Raw genomic sequence first — 25840 nt, 5'->3', positions numbered from 1 at the left:
CCAACCAAAAAAAAAAAAACACTGATTTAAAATCTGAGAGGTATGCAACCAAACTCACACTAATAAAGTTGTGGTTGCATACCTGTAGGAGGAGAATGAAAACCATGTGTTTTTTGTGTCTGATCGTATAACGGGAAAACGGTTGAACAGTGTGAAAAGAATTTTGAACCATTGATAGTAACTACCTTGAGCTAGATTTTTATCATGTTATTTTGATTAAAGGGCCTATATTAAAATTTACATCAGAAAAAGTATTTCATAGGTTTCTATCATTACATATCTTCTGAGCCCACCTCTGGAACCAGCTTTCATTAGCAACTGAAGAATAGTATTAGATTAGTAATAACGTCAGATAAAAATGAGTTGTGAAAAGGTAAATAACAAAAATTCCTTTGTCATCTAAGTATTTGAAATTATAACAGTCCTCAAATTAGAAGATTTTACTACAAACTAAACTTAAAATACTTTCCTAATTGCTCTGTAAAGATGGATATTTAATTAACCACCACAAACGTGTGTTTTTATTAAGATCTTGTATATTGTTGAATAACATCTGACAAAAAGAATTCACAATTAACTAAATTGAAAACGAGATATTAAGTGAATGATATCAGTAGCGAATGCCTCAATTATTTTTTAAAAATTACGATCTGGTAACATGGGTTTTATTACAGAAGTTATTTCTTTAGGGCAGTTTTCTTGAGCAATTTAATTCTGAAATTGTATTTCGTTCCTTAGTATTGCATATTTTTAAAAAGGTCTTACAATGTTTTAGCTAGTTGCCCTGATGTACTTTCAAGCTAGAGGAACAAGAAATATTTCTAAAATAATAATAATAATAATAATAATAATAATAATAATAATAATAATAATAATAATAATAATAATAATAATAATAATAATAATAATAATAATAATGCCGTTAAATAAATATTTAAGTTTAATACATCACAACAACTAATGAATAAATATAACTCTTGGGAAAAGCAAAAAATCTTAAGTACTTCTTATTGTTATTCTTAGAACAATGCTTTGTCAATTTTCATGTTCCTAGAGCTTTTAAACTTGTATGGGGAGAAAGTGCATTTTCGGTATGTCGAACATTCTTGGATGTTTAGAATTCAAAACAAATTCTTAGTAATGAGGCTATGCGATGTAATCTATACTTAGAGACAGTAGAAAAGTATATAATGTTGCGCCGAGACAGATATAAGAAGTCAGTCCAGTAAAAGTTTCAAGTTTACACTAGATAAAATTCACACATTTAAAAAAAAAAAAACATTCCATTTTTTTCAATAAGCATTTCCCAACATTCTTCTAAGTGCTGCATTTATAACATATGTATTTTCCCGGACAATCAAGTTTGTGTAATTTGCACCAAAATGAAAAAATAACGACGAGAGGTTTCACATCCACTAGAAGTTCAGAAAGATAGGAATAACTAGATCAATATCGCCTAAATACAATATTAGCAACGCAAAATGTAAATCAATTGAAATATGCATTCAAATACATTTATTTAAATGTAAAAGTCATTTCTAAATTAAATAATCACCCGCCTTCTTTGATGTACAATACATTGTCTTGGGACTAGAAATTAAAGGATTTTAAAACCTGGAATGAAATGGAGATATTTTGCATGCAATAAAACAGCGCTTTATGTTGCTTCTAATGTAATAATCCATATTACAAGCAAAGAATGATAATTTCTAAAAGCAGCATTTACATTTATTTTCTACAAAGAAATAACAAATAGATTTGAAATGACTCAATAAAAAATATGCAAAACAAATAGAAATATTTTGTTTGAATGTATGAGATTCAGTCAGTACTAGCTAAACTTATCCTGTATGTAGAACAATAGATAAGTAAATTATGTAGTTTAGAACCATATGGAAAATATGGAAGTGAATAATAAAAATAATATTATAAGCTGAAAAGCTAGAAAAGAAAACAAGAGCGTGTGATTGGTTATAGACATAAATATACATAATGACACAAAAAAAATATATATAAAAGTGCTATATCAAACATACATCATTGTGGAAACAAAATTAGTCCAAAAGTCAGTGTAGATAGTACGTATTATTATATTCAGGAAATATTAACAGTATTAAAAAGATATCTGAAAGAAAAAAGATAGATACAAGAATTGAACAAGAGTTTATATACGCTAGCGAAGGAATAAAATTGACATTCTCAGGAAGAAAATGAAAGAAAATAATCTATTGTTGATTTGCTCAAATTTATACAGTTAAATTGGATGGTATTTGGGAATTACTGAAGGAAGGACATAGGAAATTTTTCTAAGATAATGAGAACAGTAGTAACTGTGTAGGTATAATTCTGATTAAGCATGAAAACAGTGAAACTAGATTCTTTAAATGATAAACTTAAGAAAAAAAGAAAGACTTAAGGAAAGCAACAAGGTAGTATAATAGGCAAGTTCTGTTTGGGCAAAGGAAATTAGAGAGAAGAAGGTCAACCAACTTCTACAAACAGAACTAACACTTGGGAACACTTAGTTCACAAACTACAAGAAAGTATACATGGAACTTCTAATAGAAAAGCAGATGAAGTAAATTTATTTTGTAATGATACAGAAATCGTTTCGTAGTAGGATAAATTGTGAAGGTTGTCCCAGGTCCCGACTTCTCTTCTTATATAAAATTTTGGGCAGACCAAAGTGGATATCAAACTAAAAGATATGACCAAAAAGAAACTAAAGAATACAAAGTTGGATACTAGAAGTTGAAACAGAGGGCACGGTGGCTCAGTGGTAGATCGATTACCTCTGGTGCGTGGGGTCCCTGGTTCGATCTCCAGCCACGTAAGTTTGTGGTGGACAACATCGTGTCTGTGGGTTTTCTCCGGGTACCCCCGTCTCCCCCACAACCGCATTCCACCAATTCTTCCATCATCATTTACTTGCTTTAATGATCGTCTCCTTTAGCCTAAAGGCATAAGCGTGGAACGTTAAACTGAAAGATTTCATTTTCGAAGTTGAAAAATGAGGATACAAGAAATCTATTGAAAGGAATATTCAAAGAAAACTATAAGAACGCTGAAGAATATGGAGGTAGTAACGGGCACCGTAATTATATTAAATATTGCATGCAACCAACCACAAAACTACGAGATTTTTACAAACACAAAACGGTTAAGCAGAGTAATATTTTGGTAGAAATGTTGAAGAAAACAATATGTTGAAGGAAAGTTTTAAAACGGGACAGTACCGAGGAATGTGAAAACATGTAAACGAAATCAAGTAACGGGATATGAAATAAAACTGGCATAGCAAAGAAGAATTCAACAGAAGAAAACGAAAGCACAAATGAGAATTATAAAAAAATGGGAATAAGTGTGGGTATGAATAAATGTATCAGGAGTCTAATTCAATGAAAATATATAGGATACAAGAGGACACAATGAAAAAGAAGTTAAAATGAAAAGATATCGAGCTGAACGAAGTTGTAGAATGCTGAAAATTATAGATTTAGAATAACGATAGACCACGTAGTTTTCACTTGAAGAGAAAATCAAAGTAAGCGATAATGATAAAAGATTAATGATAACTTGGGATGACCTTGAGACTGTAATTCCAAGATTAATTGTAGAAAGGGAACTAGATAAAATTTTCAATTGGGTTTATTAAGAATTCAGAGGGAAAATGCTTTGTAACTACATCTGAGACTATCAATTTATAAACAACAAGTATATCATTTTCTAAGATATCGACGTAAATGATATGAAGACTATTTGTCTCGTAACGTATCCAGCAAACATTATTCTTCCAGTAATGAACAGAATTTTATACAGAACAACTGAGATAGTGGAGGAGGAACAAGTAATGATTAGGATAGGGTAAGGACATAACAAATGTTTAGACTTGTAAGGAATACAACTGAAAATCTTTTGGAAAGAGACAAGAAAATGTGCGTAATGTATATATATATATATATATATATATATATATATATATATATATATATATATATATATATATATATATATATATATATATATATATATATATATATATATATATATATATATATATATATATATATATATACAAGGAAAGACGATAAGAGCACAAGAGATTCAAATCCAATTACCATAGTAAGAAAAAGAGACAAAGTTTGTGTGCTCCGTTTAAAAACAGGTACATGGAAAAGTGAACACTTTTTTTCCTTTCCTTTATAAGAGTTACGTAGAATATATGGGCATAAATGTTTTAAGCACTAAAAAGAGTTTCAGACCCAGACATCTTAAATATAATATATATCCGAAATAGCCAATATTGAACTTGAATCCCTTGTGCAGGGGCGGATCCAGGTGGGCGATCGCCCCACCAGAAGAGGAAAAACTGTCTCATATTATATATAAATACAACCCATCTCAGAGTTTGGAACTCTTAAAAGTAGCTCTAAGTAGTAGTATTACAACAGACCGCCCCCCGAGAAATCCGTCCAGGATCCACGCCCTGCCCTTGTGTATTGGTTAGAAAAGGCTTTTGACTGTCTGAACTAAAGAATTTTGATAAGAACGTTAAATAATCTTGGATTAAAAAAGAGGGATCAAGGGCATTATAAAATGTTTAAATGAATTATCAACTAAAATTTCGAATAACATTATGTAGTATATATTTAGAAAAAATGGTTAAGTAGGGTCAACACAAAAAAAGATGGTATTTCGGTAGACGATTGAAAGTGTATATGATATATCAAATGATATGACCGTTGTTGTATATTCCGAATCGAAAATTAACAAAATGTTAGTAAACATACGAAAAAGATGTGAAGAATAAGAGATCAAAATAAATGTTATAAAGACAAAAACAATGGAGAGAGAAACAAATTGGCCTGTATCAACTATAGAAGTAGGAGACAATTTACAATATGTGTCTGGTTTTCAGTTTCTATGTATTAATGTTACAGGAGACTGAAGTGTAAAAGCAAAATAAACACAAACCTAAAAAGATGAAAGACGAATATTTTGTGAGTTTTCGAATAATGAATTTATTTTTAAAAGAGGGTAAAATTTTTAGGGCATGTCAAAAATTATTTAGAGGAGTTACTAAAAACTTATTAAAGTGAAACTGGATAAAATAATACAATTTGCTGCTTACACCTGATTGTTCACATATAACTGGATCTTTTTATGTTTATATGCATATTAGCGTTTCTGTGCAGTTACAAAGTTGCATATTTTAATCCCTTTTAAAATATGCCATCTATTATGTTAAACAATTTATTGCAAAAATAAAGGTAACTAAGCTACATGTTTTTATTACAAGTAAATTTATGTGAGAACATTTGAAATATAATAGGATTTGCGTAAATTGATATTGGAGGAAAATATAATTTATATGATGTCAACACTATGAGTAATCAATAATATCGTGAAAACATGATGTTTATGGACCATTAACAATAAAGAAAGAATACTCTGCAACATTATTCTTTGCTATGTTCCTCTCTGCACAAGTCTCTCTGCCATGAAAAATGTGTGACTAACCAAATTGCTTCTTGTGAAATAACATTGAAATATCCTTTTCTATCATAACTGTAAACAGTGTGTTAATTGAAAAGTTCTGCCATTGATTTCTAGCCTTTTGTTTTGTTTCTTCAAAAGTTGCATACTTTTTCTAACACTGCGGTCACCACGTTCTGAAGTTTAGAATGTCTTCAGCTATTCTTTCTTGAACTACGACTTTACCAGGAACGCCACTCTGTGTAATGTGGATAGTAAATCCCTGAATTACGAAAATCCTATCGTGTTTCAACAGGCTTTTAGATACGATTCCAAAATCCTGATCGCATGGTAGGAAGCTGTGACCTCTGATGGAGATGTAATGAATTTTATGAAATCGACCAGCATCTATTAATGATAAAAGATAGCGGCAAAGAGTTTGATTCTTATTTTGGCCTGTGCAATTATCTAAAAAGATATAAGCTCTGTTCCATCTGCTGGTATCTGTTTTATGCAATCTATTATGAAGAAACACCTTCGCATGGAGATTTTCCTGTCGTGTCCTTCAAATATATGGTACTTTTTTACTACTTAATGTCAGTAATACCAAACACATTTACTGTAATATGTCTCAAATTAAACAGGCCTTGAATGGGAGTCTTCGGCACACTTACATTCTGCATAAAATCAACCGCCAGAGATACAACATGACTCCTTCGGATGTTTCATGTTGTAGGACAGAATGAAACTTCTTGCTTTCACGTCTGCTGTTCACCTCACTACCGCGAACTTGTGATTAATAATCCGGAAAGAAAACTGGCTCTGCTGTTATCTAGTTTTTTTTTAAGAAAATAGTGTAAATTAGTGAGTTTTACCCGTATAAAAACAAATATATAATATGCCTCTTCAACTGTGACTGAACTGCAGATGAGCAAAACTCTTTTTAATAGTAATCGATAGAACTATATGGATAATACAGAAAAAATAATAAAAATGAAAATCAATCAAATCTTAATTTACTCCCTCTTCAGAAAATCGATACAATAATGACTTAAGAAAAAAACTCATCAAATGCTTCATGTGAAGTGTTGTAATCCATAATGAGGAAACATAGAGATTACGTAACGGCGCTGAAAAACAAAAAAATGGTGTTTAAAATGTGAGTGAGAGAAAAATGGATGAATACTAATGAGGAAATGGTAAGAATAGTATGGGGGAAAATAATTACAAATACGCAAAAGGTGGGGAAAGTGGCCCGGGTATTGTATGAGTAGAAATCGTATTATGAGAGACATGATAGAACGATAGTGCAAGTAATGAATTAAATTAAATTAAATTAGATTACAAGCTTAACTTACCACATTAACACCCCGTCTCGGAGATTAGTAAAAGTGAATAATTATGAAATAATTGCTAGAATGAGAATGTAGGAGGAAACTAGAGAATCCGGAGGAAAATCACAGACCGATATTGTTCAGTATAAAGTCACATGACATTCAATCGAACCAGGGAATGTTGCACCTGAGGGAAGTGCTCTGTCATTGAACCGTCATGGCCCCAAAGTAAGTAAGAAAATAGATTGATTACAATGATTGATAGTGTGCATGAAACGCATGACGAAGTGATTAGCTGATGATTCATAGAGCATAGAAGATTCTAAAATTTCGTCATATAACGTCCTAATGATGGATTATTATTATTATTGTTACTGTTGTATCTCGGTTTAAACCGATATCAGCTCAATAATCTGAGATTCAATAATTATTTCAAGAGCTCATTCCCAAAGAACTTCCTGACCGCATGACAAATATCTAGTGTTGACCATATGACCTAGATTCTTGTAAGTTTATTGGAAGATGTTTTGCGTTTATCTGTTCCAGTTTCGTCCCATTACTTTTAGGGATAATTTCTGTAGCTGAGATAATGATTGGTCTTACTGTAACTTTCTGACAATTCCATAATATTTTGATTTCGTCAGCCAGGTCTTTATTTTTGCTTATTTTCGTACTGAACCTTGTATGTATGTTAAGAGTCAATGGTACTGCTACATCTTACAAAGTTACTTCTTGGTCTATTTTATTGATAATAGTGATGTCTGTTTGCAGGTACTGTTAAATCTGTTCTAATTTATCGATCCCAGTATAGTTTGTATTTATCATTTTCAAGTACAGGACTTAGCTGGTATTTGTATTATGGCTTGGTATGGGTATTTGTATTATGGCTGGGGTTAACTCCATGTTAAATGCCAAGGACTGGTGAATGCATTCTGCAACATCTTTTTAGATAGTCTATGGGAAACCATTATTATTATTATTATTATTATTATTATTATTATTATTATTATTATTATTATTATTATTATTATTATTATTATTATTATTATTATTATTATTATGAAAGGTTTAAACAACGACTATGTGCGTTCGTCTGTCTGTTGACAGATATCGAAGCAAGAATGATATGAGATATGAAGATGTTTTTAATCGATTCAGTGTCGCAAGAACAGGTTCTATCTTCTCCGTTAACTTTCTATTCAAACCAAAAGTGGTAAAAATCAAACCGCTTCCGATTTCAGCATTTATTGTCATAGAGCAAAACTAGTAACAGACAGCGATACGCGGTTTTACGTAATCAATCGAGCGTCTCACCACCAGCACTACCAGCAACACCCTACCAAAACCAGAAGTGGCTGAAATTTACTACTCTGTTTCGATACTGATTTCCATAGAGCATTAAAGGTAAGCGATATAGAGAAGTGTTTTTTAACGTTCTAACAATATTTTTCATCTATTCAAATTGAATCAATCTTTCAGGTTTCAATGGTGATCGCCATAGAACAAAGATGATAATAGATAGTGACAAACGTTATCTCATAATCGATTCAGCGTTTAAACACGCAACACTCTAGAAAATCCGGAAATAGTTGAAATTGTTACTAGTACTTCCGATTTCAACACGTATTTCAATACCTATAGGCAAAACCAGTAAGCGATATCAAAAAGCGTTTGTTTTAGCACAGATTCAGTACTTCAAGAATGAGTTTTGTCTCGAATTTTATCTATTTACTCGAGCGGAAAACAAATGAGAGGGTGTTAGAAATGGTGGGGTAGAAAAGAACAATTTTAGATATTATTAAGAAAAAGAAGAGAAACTTCTTGGAACATTGGCTAAGAAGGAACTGTATCATGAGAGACGTGCTAGAAGGTACAGTGGCAGGAAAAAGAACGAAGTTCGAAGGAGACTACAATTAATGGACGATATTAAAGCAGAAAAATCGTACGAAGCGCATAGCGGAAGACCATCGAGCATAGAAGCTTCTCAATTGCAGCAAGTGACCTGCCAATTATGGAAGAATACTTACAATGATGATAATGATGCAAACCAGAAGTAGTGAAAATCCCATTACCATCCATAATACCCCTCCAAAGCCGGAAGTGGGTGAAATTTACTATTACTTCCGGTTTCAATACTGATTTCCATTGTCAAAAACTTAAAAAGAAATCGAGAAGCGTTATTTTTTGAATCGACTCAGAATCCCAAGAATATGTTTCATCTCCATTAACCCTTTATCCAACCCGGAAGTAGAAGAAATCCATTTTTTCTGGTTTTCTTCTTTATCTCTATAGTAGAAAACTAATGATAGATGGTATTTTATTTTTTCAATCGATTCAGAGAACTACGTATCAAGAGAACTTACCGTCACCACCCGTAACAGTTTACGAAAATCAGAAATGGCTGAAATTTACTAGTTCTTCCGGTTTCAATTCTTATTTTCGCAAAGCGTAATCAGTAAGATAAATCGAACAGCGATTTTCTTTTCACACAGATTCAGCGTATCAAGAATGAGTTTGTCTCGAGTTTTATCTGTCTTTTGGAACGAAAATTTACGATTTGTGGTTACAACACTGATCGCATAATGGATAAAACAGAAATAGATAGCAATAAGCTGTATTTTAATATGTATATAATACAGCAAGAATATGTTTCACCTTTTCATTTTATTTCTCTTTTGCAACCGGAAGACATAAATTAGCGTTCTGGTTTCAATATTAATTCTCATAGAACAAAATCAGTATGGAATAGTGAAAAATGGCTTTTTGATGTGGATTCAGTGTGAGAAACATGTTTTATCTTTGTTCTTATCCCTCTGTTGTAACCAAAAGTTGTAGATGCACTACTTCAAGTTTAAATATTGAATTCATATAGTTTGGAAGTATACCGTAATATCATACTGTGAAACGAAACTCTATTATTATTATTATTATTATTATTATTATTATTATTATTATTATTATTATTATTATTATTATTATTATTATTATTATTATTATTATTATTATTATTATTATTATTAAAACTTCAATTCCTTAATGATAAGATCTGTACTTACGAACAACTTCAAACTAGTTGTAAGGATGATTATATGCAAGGCTACGTAATCCAATTATGATATAAATACATCATATTGAAAATTGAAACAATACGGACATTAAATTCTATTTTGAAAGTAATATTTTGTGTGCTTTTCAATACCTTTCCTTGTTTGTGTGGGAAACGTGATAATTGTTCAATTAATTAAGTCAGTTGTGTTATTATTAAAAGTATTACACGATCACTCTACTTGTAAAACCTTATATTTATTCAAAAAATTCTTTTAAAATTTTAGAATCTATTTAGTACGCATATAATAATAACTGTTCAGAGTATTTGAGATGAAATTTGTTTTAAAATGTGGTGCCTTGTTAATATTTTAAGAGTTATTTCGAAAGGAATAACATGAAACGAAATGACCAAGTTAGGATGCATAATACCTAACAGCGAAAGTCAATTCATCATATTCAGTTAAATTGAATGCGTGATCGTTATCGTGTACTTGGGAGATTTTCCTTCTAGTTCTGCACACACTACAAGAAACATTTTACTAAACAATTACCGATCTGCATAGAATTAGAACTAATGGGATCAAAATGTTTCACAGTTAAACATGTCCTGGCAAAACCATGAGGCGCCTAGTTCAAAAGCCGCCAAATCCATTTTTTAAATCGAAATTGAGTTATATATTGCTAGTTATATGTTTGGTGTAAAGGCTTTCCATGGAAACAGAATTTTGTTTAAAAGCTTAATATTTCATACAAAAAATTAGTTCAATTATGGGACTTCATACGCGCGTATATGGAGCTTCACTGCACGTTCTGCGAGATTACTCGAAACTAAGCGAAATGGATGTGGCGGAGTTTGATACTAGGCGCATCATATCTACATTTTCTTAACATATTAATGCATCGGAAATATAACATCTGAAATTGGCGTGTTTCATATATATTCATTTGTGTGTTTTAATTCATATTAATAGTGTTGTTGGAGTCCTAGTTGCATGACACTTCTAACAACATAGTAGAAATTAACATACCTTATTTTCGCCAATCTAATATGCACCGTTTTATCCAGTGTAGTATTCAAAATTATGTTGCGCATTAGAATGTATAAAGCACTACACTGAATATAATTTCAATCCGCAGTTCACCTGAAACTTCATCTAAATGTATCCTTTCTTGTGTCACAATGCATTGTTGCAATTTTCGATTTCATTAAGTTTATTATTGGTCTATTATCTTATATAGTGTTTGAATGATTTTCAGGTCCATTTCACCAGCGAAGCAATGTGAGATGTAGGCGTAATGTAAGGTCCGAACCTCAAGAGCTTCTACTGGGAATCGAATTTGGCTCTCCTAAGTCAAACGTACGCTAATCGTATAGCCTCGAGGGAGGTTGTTAATAGAGCGTTTGAATTGTGTAATCATGAAAAGAAGCAAACGGAAAAGGACTTCTTGTGACGTTAGTTTTAACCGCAAAGTACTGTAATATGTAAATGTTTATTTCATGTAGGTACTATCGTAGTCAGCGATAACAATAAGGCAACAATATGCCTCGGCTCTGCCAGTTTAAGTACAAATCAATTATTATATACAAAATAAATAAAAATAATTTGCTCCAACATTGACGCGCATTACATTTGCCAAGAAATTATTTTTATGATTTTAAGTTTTAAATTTTAGGTGCGTATTAGATTCACGCGAATACGATATATTGCGTACTCATATATAAACACAGATTTTTACTGATATAAGCGTATAAAGTAGCAGAAAAACTAACTTATAAGCAAAGCAACTAATCATCTTTTTGTTGTAGTTGTTGCTGCTGCTGTTGTTTTTCATGGCGAAAATCATGAAATAACGATCTATATTTGATTAAAAAAAGACGAATCTTTGAATAAGGACAAAGAATATGGAAAATTTCGAAAAAATAAGGTCCGAAGAAATGATGCAATAAAATTACAAAAATCTTAAAAGAAGTCAGTGTTAAGAATAATACTAGAAATGAAAATTTTGAACTAGTAAGAAATGATAGAGTGATTCTATAACCCAGCTCTTTTGAAAGCAAGATAGTGTTGTCTGGAATGATCTGTACTGGGAGGGTTAATTTCACATGATGGTCTTTGCTTCCGCCAACTTCACGGGTTTCAAAACCCGCTTGTAATTTGAAAACCAGGATGGTAGTAAGTACTATCCTTCTTAACCTTGTTGTTCCTTAAAACACAAAATTTCAAGTATAAAAGAAAATTTAGTAAAATAAAAAATAACTTTTCCTGAACTCTAATAATATAGAATTGTTGTAAAACAGTTTAACAAAAGTATTTTAGTTTAATGTATGTACATATCTTTTTACCGTATATCGTACGAGCATTTTATATTCAGACAAATAGACAAACTTTAGAAATGAAATGAAATGAAATTTTTGTTTTACGTCCCACGTTTATGCGGTTAGACTAAAGGAGATGGTGAAAATGAGAAATAAATGAAATGGTGGAATGAAGAAAGTGGAAGGAAACGGGAAACAGGAAAACCCCGAGAAAACCCACGCACACGATGTTTGTCCACCACAATGTTCACTTAGAAGAGTTTTAGAATATATGATTAAAATAATGCTAAATTAATGTAAATTATATTTGGAAAACAAGAAACTGATTTACATAAAAAATAGTGCTTTTCTAGTAAGTAAAAGTTATGTTTACGAGAAGATATTATCTATAAATTATTAATTATTAATAAAATAATAATTATTTTATTGAAGTTATTTTAAAACCAATATATTTCAGTAAGTTTGTTATCATAAAAATAAATAAAAGTTCCTAAGCAAAGTCAGCTCTAATCACAACTTTTAATACAACGAAACTGAAATTGGGTTATCTTTATTAATCAAATTAAAATACCTACATCAGCACAACCCAATTAGAACTCAGGTGTCGTCATAACAATTACAATACTCCCATAACGTAATTTTCTTCGTGTAGTATAAAATATCGGCTAAGTCCATAAAATTCGTAACTAATTGTTCTGATAAATTCCGTTATTTTGAACGTTATGAGTAGTAAATTTTAACGCTCAACGTGCAATTTTCCATGTTTTAAAAATATATCATGTATATATAAATGAAATCAATGTTGTACGTTGCTTTTTCACAATAATACGGCTGAACGATTTGAAATGAATTTTTGAATATAGCGCCTAGGTTAAACTGGATTTTCAACATTTCCCTTCGATTGAAATTGTATCCTAAACTGAAGGTGGTTCAATCTTTTTGTTGAGAATAGAGATGTAATGAATTTCTGAAGTCAGGAAGACGAAATTCGCCATTGAAAGTCGTTATTGAAACAAAGTAAATATGTACTTCTAGTTTCAAAAATTTTCAATCTTTAAGATGGAAAAGAGTTCAATTTCTATATAATAAATTCCGGTTTTATATTTCTAAGGATTTTGCCTCAAATTTACATCAATTAAGTGAATTGATCGGTTGTAAGAAAACTATTTGACTCCACCTTGGCGACGTGTGACTAATTATGGTCGATTGTATTACGGTTTAGGTAGATCCACCAAACTTGAAACAACAAGTACCTTTAAAAAAGCAAAGAAAGTATATATACCACGTGATCCACTAGCGCCGTACAATGTGTAAGTAGATGACCATCCATACCAAACATTATGTATTTTTAATGTTTGCACTGAAAGATAAGGGGAGGTAACTCAGGACTACTGAAGTAAAGTATTAGCGCTATGTTACAAAAATTCGCGGGGTTATTGAGGCCGGTCATGATATTCTTATGTAAAGGTATCAGTATCGTCTTCCATATCATCAATTGGACGACAAGTTACTTCCTCAAGTAGGATTGTTATGCCGGATGACTTTTTTTTTTTTTTTTTTGCATAATACTTTTGGTAATCGTCGTAATTCTGACAGCAAATGAAACGGCAGCACATCACTAGGAACACATTAAGAGTAGAAGTAGAAGGTTACGGTTGGAACAGGTGAACATGTTCTTTCGTAAAGGTCACATCTGTGGATATCCTGATAGAAAATACTCGCATACATTGCGATAAAAAAAAAACCTTCTGCATATTTTTGTATTATTATCATTATTAATATGTTGTACATTATTAGCTATTAACATGTTGTATATTATATATAGATATACATTACATATAGGGATAATAAAAAAAGTTGTTTTGTGTAAATCACGATCAAAAATATTGGTATCCTACTAAGGCAGATTGAAAATCAGTGGCACTAGCGCTCTCACGCGGTTTCTGGAAGTGGTACGATTATGAGAATTATATTGCCATGTAAAGCCATTCATGACGAGTCAGAAAAGCAAAATCGACCATCTTTGACTTCTGACGACAGTATTTGTGCTGGCTAAAACATTTGTGGTGTAGCGTGGGTTGTCTAACCCGCAGGCGAAATCGCAGTTTTTGACTTTGGTTTTCATTTTACAACAAGTTGCACCGAAGGTATCAAACTATACTCAAAAAAATTATATGGTGGAAAATAGAAGGTGGTTACTCAAACATAAAGCATTAATATTTGAATTCGAATATTTTCGACAAACTTTCGATAAAAATTTCAAGGCCAGAATACATTGTTTCATGTTCTCAGTAAGTCCCTTCAAGAAAAGTATATTCATGTTATTTTACCCGCATAACTTAAGGCGTTTTCGAGATATGAACAGTTTTTGATTTTCGACTTTTCAACGATAACTTCGAACTTCAAAGGAATTTGAAGTTGATTTTCTGGTCAAAATTATCTTTGAATATGAGACACCCTTCGTATAAATATCACAATCATCCGTGTAAGGACAGTTTTTACCACCTTATCCGGCTATACCCTTTACTTCAAAAGAAATGTTAGATTCACACATCCACAACTTCCCTGGAAAGATAGAAAAATGCTTAAGCACTTGGAAAACAAAAAATAACCAAAATATGTTTACTGATGTCTCTTGTGTGCAAACATTTGCTCATCTTCTATTGGGAGGAACACGAAAAAGAAAAATGGGGAGATATTGGAGACTATAGGGGGTGCTGGACTTTGGCAAGATGTAGAAAACGAATAACGCACGCATGAAAAGCTAGAATTGATCAGGTTGAATTGCTTAGTAGTAAAGCAACTATCCAACATGTAGGAGACTGAGCTTCGATTGTCGTCAATTAAGAGGTCAGTGTTTCTCTTCTTATTTGAACATAATTGCATAGCAATGAATTGTCGTTAAAATTACTAGTGCAGTAATTTAACAAATTTCTAGTAGACGTGTTTGTTATTTTCGCGGCCTGTATCTAATAAGAAGATGATTGTTATTATTATTCATTATCATATTATTATCGACTGTTGCGATGTATTGCTGTATGAAGGTCTCTCCAGTATTTCTCTACAGCCATCTGCCTTGGGAAGTTAGTTGTTAAGTTAACCACAGTGTTTTTTTTTAAATTTAGTCACATCATCTTATAGGCATCATCTTGACTCTTTGTATCCAGTCACAGTGTGTCCCGTCCACTGTCTTTTAAATCCCTTATTTTCACGATTATATGTCATCTTTCTGATCCATATATTTCTTTTCGTATCTTTCCTTGTTATTCAGAGGATATTAGTCTTAACTTATTGTTTTCCTACGTTGTGTTAATACAAATCGCCAAAGTTCATATATCCTGTGCACATACTAATATAATTAATATTCGTAAACAAGATGAACATAAATGCTCAACATAGTACAGTATAGACCATTTTAAATTGAATCTGTGTGTGAAATAAATTGTGTAGATCTACGTACAATTTGAAAGACACTTATGTATGATATTTCGACACCTGCCTATGAGAACAATAATTAAAATTAAGTTGTTGTTGGTGGTATAAACGACGCACGGAATTCTCAGTAAGGAATGGTAATAATCATTTACGAATGTTCTCCAAATGCTTGTTTGCTAGTATTCTCTATCGTTAGTATTAGGTGTGCATGCTTCTATAGGGAATGTTCGGCAAATGGTGATCGTGTAATCTTACTTTTTAAATAGATAAGATGGTTTTTCTGGTATTGATGTGTTTATCTGGTATATCTGAATCAAGTCAGTTAAATGAAAGAGATATTGATATTGTGAATTAGTTGACACCGAAGATTTAGATATGTAACAAGATATTATTTATTTTGGACGGAAGATGTCTTATGGTTTTGGAACCTACTGATTTCTGTTAATCGGAAATTACAGGTGTAGTTTAGATTGTGTAAAATAAAATGGATTCTTTTGTTTAATTGGTGAATTAATTAGATCAGTGTTTTGATTACAAAGCATTTGATTACTAATTGCTAACACATTATTCAGGACTTTTAGCTAGACTTCGTTAGAAACACTCCCTTACGATTGATGCTTTTGTCATAGAGCTCGATCCCATATTGCTGAAACAATTAACCTGGCTTTGCAATTTTCTTCAATCCAACTTTTGGGTTTTTTGTTCTTTTTTTTTACCTCATTTACCGTAAATGGAGATTGTTGTTAAATCTATACTTTTTTTTTGGAACAGTGATTGAATTCTAAAATCTTCCACTCTCTTATGCTATACGAACATTGGTGAAAGCGATTCGCATGAAACTTTGAATATAATTCTTAGATTATTATATACATTTGTTTATATGACAAAGTGCTTTTGTACGCATTTACCCCACTTGGATACAGACTTCAGCGTATAGTTGGTTGTCGAACTTCACTTATTGTAAGGCGTAAATGGGCCACCTGGTATATATACATATACATATATATATATATATATATATATATATATATATATATATATATATATATATATATATATATATATATATATATCGAAGAAGAAGAATGTAAGATTAATTCGTATGGAATATGAAATTTCCGTCTTTCTAGATAACCTTCTCCATTACGTATATTATTATTAAGTTTCGAGTATCAAAAGAACAGCCAAATAGCAATATGTTAGACCAGTAGTTCTCCCCATTTTATCACATCCTCTTGCCAATGACCCAATTATAATTTCTGGTTTGTAATAAGCTTATGTGGAAGTTTTAATATACCTATTGCGAGGATCTCACGATATCCATCCATTTCTATAATAGTAGAAACCATTTCTTGTATATAGTGGATCCAGTAACTTCCCTAAAAGCGAATGGATTAAAATTAAATTTGACAGTTCATTCATATTACAGATATCGAATCTGATCCGTCATACTGTTTCAGAATGGAGGCCGTTTGAAAATTTTAAAACTTCAGAATTCCCTAAGTTTTGGGTCATATGATAGAAAATAAAGTGATTTCTAATTTTGGTTTTAAAAAACTTGGACAGTTGTTAAAAAGTTATTGGATATTATAAACGACTTGATAATGTGCGTCACGAAGATTGAACCGGATATTGCAACACTAGTGAAATCATACCATGCTCAGGTATCTCATTAGCTTTCAATTTTAACTGTATTTCAATATGCAGATTTTGTTGCATTTGTATTTTTCTGGTATTTCAATATGCAGTTCTCACTACTTTCATTTAAATTGATTTTTAAACATGTACCTCTTGAAAACCTCTTGAAGATAATCCGACCACGTTAGTGTACAAGCTCACGTAAAGCTAAATTCAAATTTCTCAAACTTTTACATGCAAATGTTCCATAGTTTACGTATTTTTCTCAAAATGGAAGAAATATGTGGCTGTATGTTCGAAATGTACCAATTAAGTCAACTATCTTAAAACTATTGCTTCTTGTCATTTATAGATTATTTATGTAATTAGAAATTGAGAGATTTTTTTTTATTTTTACAACCTCTTTTATTTTCTTTTAAATTGATAGCCTCTAAATTTCTAAATTTCTCTGGATGAATTCGAGTTTTCTAACTTTTACAATGGTAAGGGCTAGAAGTTCTTGAAATTAGCACTAGCCCGAGTATAAAAATGAAGAAGAAATCTTAAATATAATTATTATAGAAACACACGTCATTGTTTTATAAGTTCTGTAAATATACAACAAATATAAAATTAAGCAGAATTAATGTGTAATAAATAACTTACAACGAAGGAATCTTACAAATTTAGAAATGGTTTTGGAAACCTTTACTTGTGCTTCAAGGTTATCACAAATTCCTGGTTTGTGAGGCACCAAAATAAAACGATAACTATTCGCTACTTACATTACCTGGTTCGTAAAATCAAGTACTTGTATATCATTAATTCGTTGTATATCATTTATTTACCCATTAATTCTACTTAATTATATATCTATATCTATCTATCTATCTATCTATCTATATATATATATATATATATATATATATATATATATATATATATATATATATATATATATATATATATATATATATATATATATATTGTATATTTACAAAACTTACAACTATGACGTGTGTTTCGACAATAATTATATTTAAGATTTCTTCTTCATTTTTATACTCGGACTAGTGCTAATTTTAAGCAATTCTAGCCCGTTACCGTTGTACTTTTCAGAGGCCATTTGTATTTGATTCCATATTTTATTACTCCTTTAGCCTAGCCGGCATGATCGTGAGACGTAAAACAAAACTCAATCTCCATATTTTGTTTCTCAAAATTAAAATATTTGATGGCTTATGATATATTCATATGATTCGTATATTTCATACCTTGCCGAGGCATATATTACTTACAACTAATTATCTTAATTCAAAATAAGCAGGGGTGCAGGGTGGCTTAGTAGTAGAGCCCTTACCTCCAATGCGGTGAGTCCCTGATTCGATCCCCGGCCAAGTAAGTTTGTGGTGAATAACATCGTATTCGTGCGTTTTCTCAATGTACCCCCGTTTTCTCTCACTTTCCCATTCCACCAATTCTCCCATCATCATTCAATTGAGTTAATCATCGTCCCCCTTAGTCTAAAGGGTATAATCGTGGGACGTTAAACTCAAAGATTTCATTTCATTCTATTTCATTTTCAAAATAAGCAAATCACTTGTTTTACTGACAGTCATACTTTACCGACGTAATGTCTAATCATCATTTGATTACACATATAAGCAAAATAAGTACAAAACATCATGTTGCAAAAAAGTACATCGAATGCGTGTTTCTTTTCGGTTTTTTTTAAGATAATTATTTTGTGCATCTACACCAAAATTTAGAAGTAAAATGACGATGAATCATGTTTGTATATGTTTTAAACATCTCATTAGTGACAAGTAGTTGCTTCACTCAGAATGGAACAACAATGATAACAACAAGATGACACACCTTGATTTCCACAAGACGGCAATATTTGATTCATCAGAAGCAACAAGAATTGTCAATACCAGAATCAAGAGTACATTTCCGAAAAGCGATAAGAATGTCTGAATTTTCCAATTTCCTAATGTTAGGAAAGCAAAGAAGATGCGCTTTTCCCAAGTGGAAATGGTTAAATTTTGTACTGTATAGAAAGATATCACATCAAGACTGCTTCCCTTTGTGTCATCGGAAAACACTGTAAAAGATAGTAATGTGTGTAAAAAAGGTTACTTTGCGCTTTATCATTTACCACTACGTTTTACATATATTAAATTCCCAGTTTACACCGAGTAAACAACATATCGTAATGTATTAATTAAGTGTGACTAAAGTAAAATATCTGTAATGAATATCTGTATAAACTAATATTGTGAAAATAAAGTACATAATGTGTTAGAATTCAGACAAATATGCATATCACATATTTCTACTGTAGATATCATCAATACATATATTCTATTATCAATAAAATGGAATAATGATTCTGAGAACAATTTTCAAAATCTCAATGCAAAATATACTATAATAGACCATTGTTCCGTAAGTGTAACATGTTTAAAACATACTTTCCGTAGTAGTGACGAGATTCTGCTTCAGATATGGCCAAATATATGTTTAAGTGAGTGACACATACGAATCTCGAATTCAAATACATAACTTAACAAACATAATTCGGTCATTAAAAGGTTACTTCAGTAGAACTCCCCAAAATCAGCTTAACACATCTATATATACAAAAATGAAAGTCAGTATGTTTGTAACTTAATATCTCTTAAAATACCCGGCCAATCGCGATCAAATTTTCAACATAGATGATGTTTGGGCCTAAGATGGTTTTTATCATTTCACTTTAACGATGCAACTTAGGGAGGAGTAGGGGAGATATTTAAAAAAGATCGAAAATTACTTATATCAGTGTCAAATCCATAGTTTTCGGGGTCGATAAGACGAACAGTAGCACTTCCGACGCATTTTAAATCCAAATTCAGCTCCTGATGTCCCAAATTGGACGTATTTCCTCGTCCGAAGAACGAGTATTCCGCTAGTATACTTTGAACATTAAGAAAGAAGTAATGTAGCAAAATATGACCATAGTTTTCGTGAAGTAATTATATACATTTAGAATTAGTTATTACATTTTGTATCCTTAGCTTCTTACTATATCTTGTGCTTGCAAATTCGTATTTAGTTATTGCTGACCAACATCGTAGGCACCTGGACAAGAACAAATGGAATTTGTCAGTAATTGTATGGTCGACTATTAAGAAATTAATGTGGTGTGTGCCGCATTCTGTAAGTGTTGTAAAGATAATCAGTAACCTGTTTGAAATGAAGAAGTGCCGAGCTCATTTCAAAATAAAGAACATAAGTAATGGGACTTGTGACGTACTCAAAATGTTCTTCAACTTACAATCACCAACCGTTCGGCTTGAGACAATTTTGCTTGCATGTCAGGGAGTTCAACTTACTTCAGTTTGCACTGTTAAGATCTTCCTCTAGAAATATAAGTTTAATAATTATGCTGCTTTTAGTTTAAGCAATGAACTACCAAGAAGAAGGCGTATCTCAGAAACATTGTATATTTCACTTTATTATAAGCGTTTATTAATATCTAGGAAGTATTATGTACTAATAAAGCAAGGGAAATAATTTTAGAAATTTTAACTATAATCAAATAAGATTCTGTAAATCGCAATTAGATAGCTTTTCTTAGTTTTTATTTATCTAATTTTTAATTCGTTTATGTTATAGTAAAAAATCGAACTAAAAGTGCAAATTTTATTAACACGATTAGCAACGGAATGATTGCGAGTACGGATTTGTAATGGTTCACTTGATGAAGCCAGCAACAGTAACTGCGTATATTTTGTATTGTATTCTGAAAATATAGTATTTAAGAATGACTAAGATATAAGAGTTGAAACTTTTTATACATTTTAAGAAAAAGAAAGTAATTAAATCTACAACCAGATATATAAAAAAATGTTCTTAAAATATTAATTTCTCTAAATATTCTTTCATCATGATATTATTTACAGTTACACATACTCATATTGGAAGAATGTCAATTGGTGTGAGAAGGTGAATATTTGTGTAATGATGACACGGTGTCCATAATTCTAATTCCTAATCTATCTCTTCATTTCCACTTCCTAATTTCTAGCTTCTTTGCACATCATCTTCATCCACAAGACATACTGGTCACTTTACCCTTGAAATACTGGGTTGTGGTAATACATTACTTAAGTGAGCTTTTAATCAACCTTTAGAGAGATCAATCAGATAAAACTGACATGACAAAATCTTGTACTTTTTAAATTTTAAAAAAAGATATTCTCACGTTTCCTTCCTCATTCTCATTTCACCATAATTATCTGTCTTCTTTAGCCTAAAGAACACAATGTGGGACGTAAAATTAAAAATTTCATTTTATTTTAACAATAACTTTTAAAATGTGAGACCAGTATTTATAGAAACGTGATCAGTAATGTATCCTGAATATCATCAAGGGAGGTCACGCTCCCAAGCTCATATGATTTTTGTATGCATATTTTAATAAAGTAGTTGTCTATTTTCCCATAAAGTCTTTTGCAGTTTGTGTTTAATCTCGGAAACCCCTCCCTCGCGTATACTACTGAAAGTAATATAATAGTATTTATCCTTCAGTCTAATTGAGGTCAAAATTATTTTACAGTTAATGTAAATTTTCATGAGAATATATCCAATTATAGGTATCAACTGTCATGAAAATATTTAACAACAAAGAAAAAACAAATTATGAACTTAATACTGTTGTCAGCAATGCAATCTTTTTGTTAAATGTAGCGCAAAAAGTCTAGTTAGAATCTAGTTAAGAAGAAATCGTTGTTGATTCGATATTTTCTCTCATTTTCGAAATAAGGTAAGTACGTATAACATCAAAATTCGACAATCAATATGATCTTAGTACTTAGCAAATACTATGAACAAAAGTAATTTCTATCTTCAAAGTATTACTTCTCATTAGCTAATTTTATGTTTTTGAGTTACAAATCGTATAAACCTAAACAGCAAATTTCATTTATATGTTTGGTAAATCAAACCAATACTGATTTTCTGTTGCATATAATTTTGTAAATACTAAACCATTGCTTTTCCCGTTTTCATATTGTACTTAATCTGAACGTTATTCCTAAAAACTATAAAATGAAAGGATAGAATCCACTGTGATATCCTTATAAGTTCACTATGCAATTTATATCTAATATAGCTACATCGATTTCAAAGTATTTCGATTAGTAGTAAAAGAAAAGAAAACAGTCAGTATTGTTGAAAGATAGTCTATTGAAGAAATTTCTGTTAAGAATAAAGATCTGGACTCATGCGAGCATTTATTGCTAAGAAATTCCATATGGTTCGAATCGGAAGTCAGTTTTTATTAATTATGGAAACACTCTTTTCTACTTAATTTATTGTAAAACTGTAATCTATAATTCAGTGGATATGTATGAAAGTTTCGAAGATACCCTAAATTTTTAAAATTAATGTTATGTTAACTGTTTACAAAGAAATGTAGAGAATTGAGATTATCCATTGTTTAGGATTAGCCCTAACTATATTAGTAATAGGTAAATTGATATGTACATTTTTTTAAATAAAATAGGATTAGGAATTAGATTTCTTGACTTCCGGCGTCTATGGCCATGTTAGTCCGTTACACAAAGGAGGGATGACACCCTTCAGCAATCACACTGCCCGGGGAATTGGAAGGAAAGAAAGGAATGGGGAAGGAAGGAAGCGACCTGGAACTATTGTTTAGGTACTATCACGGCATTTGCCTAGTATGAGTGAGGAAACCATAGGAGATCCTCACTCAGGATGGCTGGCATGAAAAAGCTATTACATCTTTTGACCGAGTTTCCCCCACCGGGAATCGAACTCACGACCGCTCGCACCAAAGGTTTTAAATAAAACAGTTTTCTATAACATAATGAGGCAACATTCTAGAAAATATAAAATGTTTCATTTCGCTTTTCTCACTTTTCAAAGTCTATTGAAATTATACATAATAAAAGTCTTAATAGTATAACTACTTACAAGTCTAAACTAAGGACAAAATTTTATTCCGAACTTATATCAATCAATAATAGTTTTTGAGAAGTATACATGTGTGTGTTTGTGTGTGAATGTTGGTATTAAAATGTATATGCAGTAAGGAATGATATTAGAAAAGTGTAACCTATATATATATGGTGTTGGATCAGATTTGATTATATTTCTCGATGAGTAAGAAATAAGGCACATGCCATACATCTTCGTTCAATATATACAAGATAAAAGTGAAATAAAACATAAAACTAACTATCTAAGAAAACTGACAGTTATTTTTATATTAAAATTGTAGTTTTAGAAATATATTCATTTATTTAACAATTCTCGAAGATAGTTAAGATGCAAGAGTAGTAAACTACACAGACTTACCGAAATATAAACGAACCAACCTCGTAACAGAACCTAGTTAATTAAACTGATAGTAATATTTAAAAAAAGAAAATAATTGTATAGTGTATAAACTTAACTCAAAATTTTATTTTAATCATTTAAATGAAATACTTAACTTTCTTGTGTATAGAAGAAACATGGCATTCATAAAATACAAAAATTATTTAGGAAGAACTTGTGTAAATAATAAGAAAACTTTTGCGTATAAAGTTTGCGAACTTTTAACATACATTAAACTTGTGTAATGCTTGATTAATCTCTTAAGTGTTGATTGTAAAATTTATTTTATGTGTCAGTGAACATTTAACTAAAAAAGATAAAGAAAGTTAACTACGTATTTTAAATATATGAAAAAGAATCAACAAGTCCAAGACTTTTATAGGAATTAAAGTATGTGTTGTATAACATGTGTACAATTGTTTAAAAACCTGTTCTGTGGTGATTGTACGACCAACATTTTCCCCCGTCGCGAAACATTGAAAAGCAGATGCATTTGTTTTCTTCCCCGGGATTGCCCGCTCGTCACCGTCACCCCCCAACCCAACCGCTCAGTGCCTTTCAAAGATTCTGCCACTTGCCACCACTTAAACGAAGCCCCGTATCGATTCCTAGAAGCTTAGCACATCATCATCAATAATTTAGCGTTCTGCGGTAATGACTCATCGCTCTGGTGAAGTGGCAGAAAGAGAGACGTTGCTTAGATTGCAATATTCTGTCGACAAAAAGATCGCCAGCGCTGACTTCGTTTATGTCAGAACGCAATTTTGTCAAACATCTCAACTTACTGCTAAACACCTGTTAAGTTACTTACTATGGCTTCTGGATCAATAAAACATTAAAATTAAGCTTTATATAGGAAAGGAAATGAATTAAAAATAAAACTCTTACCTTTGGATAAGTTGAAAGATGAGGATCGCTGTCCGCTCGGCAGATGTCAAATTTCGTATTCCGTTCTTCTTTGTGTCACAAGTGGCAACCTTGCTAGCAGACGACAAAGTGACTATTGGCGAACAGAAAGACTGGAAGAGTGTTTGAAAAAGGCGAAATGATATACAAAACAAGTGCAAAAAAAGTACAAGGGAATAAAGTGATGTGGCGAAACCAAAAAAACAGAGAGGGGAAAAAAGTGAAATCAGAATATAGTTTTCGAGAAACTTTTAACGCCGGCTACTGTGTTATCGAAATTTGCCACTGACGTCGCTGTGATCGTCCCCCCTTGCTGTCAGCTCCCGACGACGAGGCCTAAATGAGATAATAATCGGTTTCAGAGATGATCTGGGCAATCTGCGCAGATCACAGAGATTGAATTACGCGCCGAAGTTAAACGTTTCGCGGAAGTTAGGGGATTCGGGGGTGTTGGACGCTCGAGGAGAGGGAGACCGAACCAATGGGACTCGACGCGAAGACACGTGGGACGTGAGATGAAGGAGGGAGAGACATAAGTAGCGCACTGACATCTGTCCCTTTTTCAACCGAATAGCAAAATAGACACAAGCAGTGAACGATTTGACTGCCAAAGCGGATGAGAAGGGGGAGAGGAATGCAGAAACGTCAAGCTGGAGGGGAGGGATTCCTCTAACATCTTTATTTTGAACAGGACAAAGTACGCGGATTTTTTTCAACATTCTCTTCAGTAATAGTCAGAGAGAGCTTCATGAAAAATAAGCATCACTGAACATTCCTATTTCATTTCGACGTTTGATTTCTTTTGTTTGACACGAGTTCCTGCCGTATGGAAATAAAAAATATACCTGTCATTTCTTAATTGAGAATCTACCACGCCTAGAACAGTACTAAAAAGAATAATAAATATAGTGTAATATAACGTGTTCATTTTTTAAAAAAACTATAGTTCAAATTTAAAAAAATAATTGTAATTAATTACATATCAATATATTTATTGCAAACATTTAAGGATTGACTAATTGATTTCTTTGTTTGTTAACAAAGCTTCAGACTAGACATTGACAGTATGGTCTTATTTTACTGGAGACACAAATAAGATGAGCAGTAATTCTCAAAAATATTGATTGATTAGACATTAACGTCACTTTTCACTACCAAGGCTAAATAAGATGAGATCTGCCACTTAAAATGGAATTCAAACCAATATTCAGTTTGTGTCTGAAGTAAGCAGGAATCAAACCTAGAACCACAAGTACAGAAAACACACGAGTTAAGTGTTTGGAGACATTTTCGTAAAGTACTGATCAACGGCTCT

General features: G+C 31.6%; 1 protein-coding gene across 1 annotated transcript in view; it reads right to left on the bottom strand.

Moving 5' to 3' along the window:
- Positions 1–25061, bottom strand: part of LOC145666494 (uncharacterized) — a 189607-nt gene extending 164546 nt beyond the window's left edge. Inside the window, exon 1 of the mRNA XM_081733759.1 lies at positions 24508–25061. The gene's annotated coding sequence lies outside the window, so the exon portion shown is untranslated. The remainder of the gene's footprint in view (positions 1–24507) is intronic.
- Positions 25062–25840: the final 779 nt, after the last annotated feature.

This window comes from Thermobia domestica, chromosome 12 (assembly GCF_964235325.1).
Source record: "Thermobia domestica chromosome 12, izTheDome1.hap1.1, whole genome shotgun sequence".
Lineage (NCBI taxonomy): Eukaryota > Metazoa > Arthropoda > Insecta > Zygentoma > Lepismatidae > Thermobia > Thermobia domestica.
The sequence above is the reverse complement of the archived record's forward strand: the minus strand, read 5'-3'. Positions and strand labels throughout refer to the sequence as shown.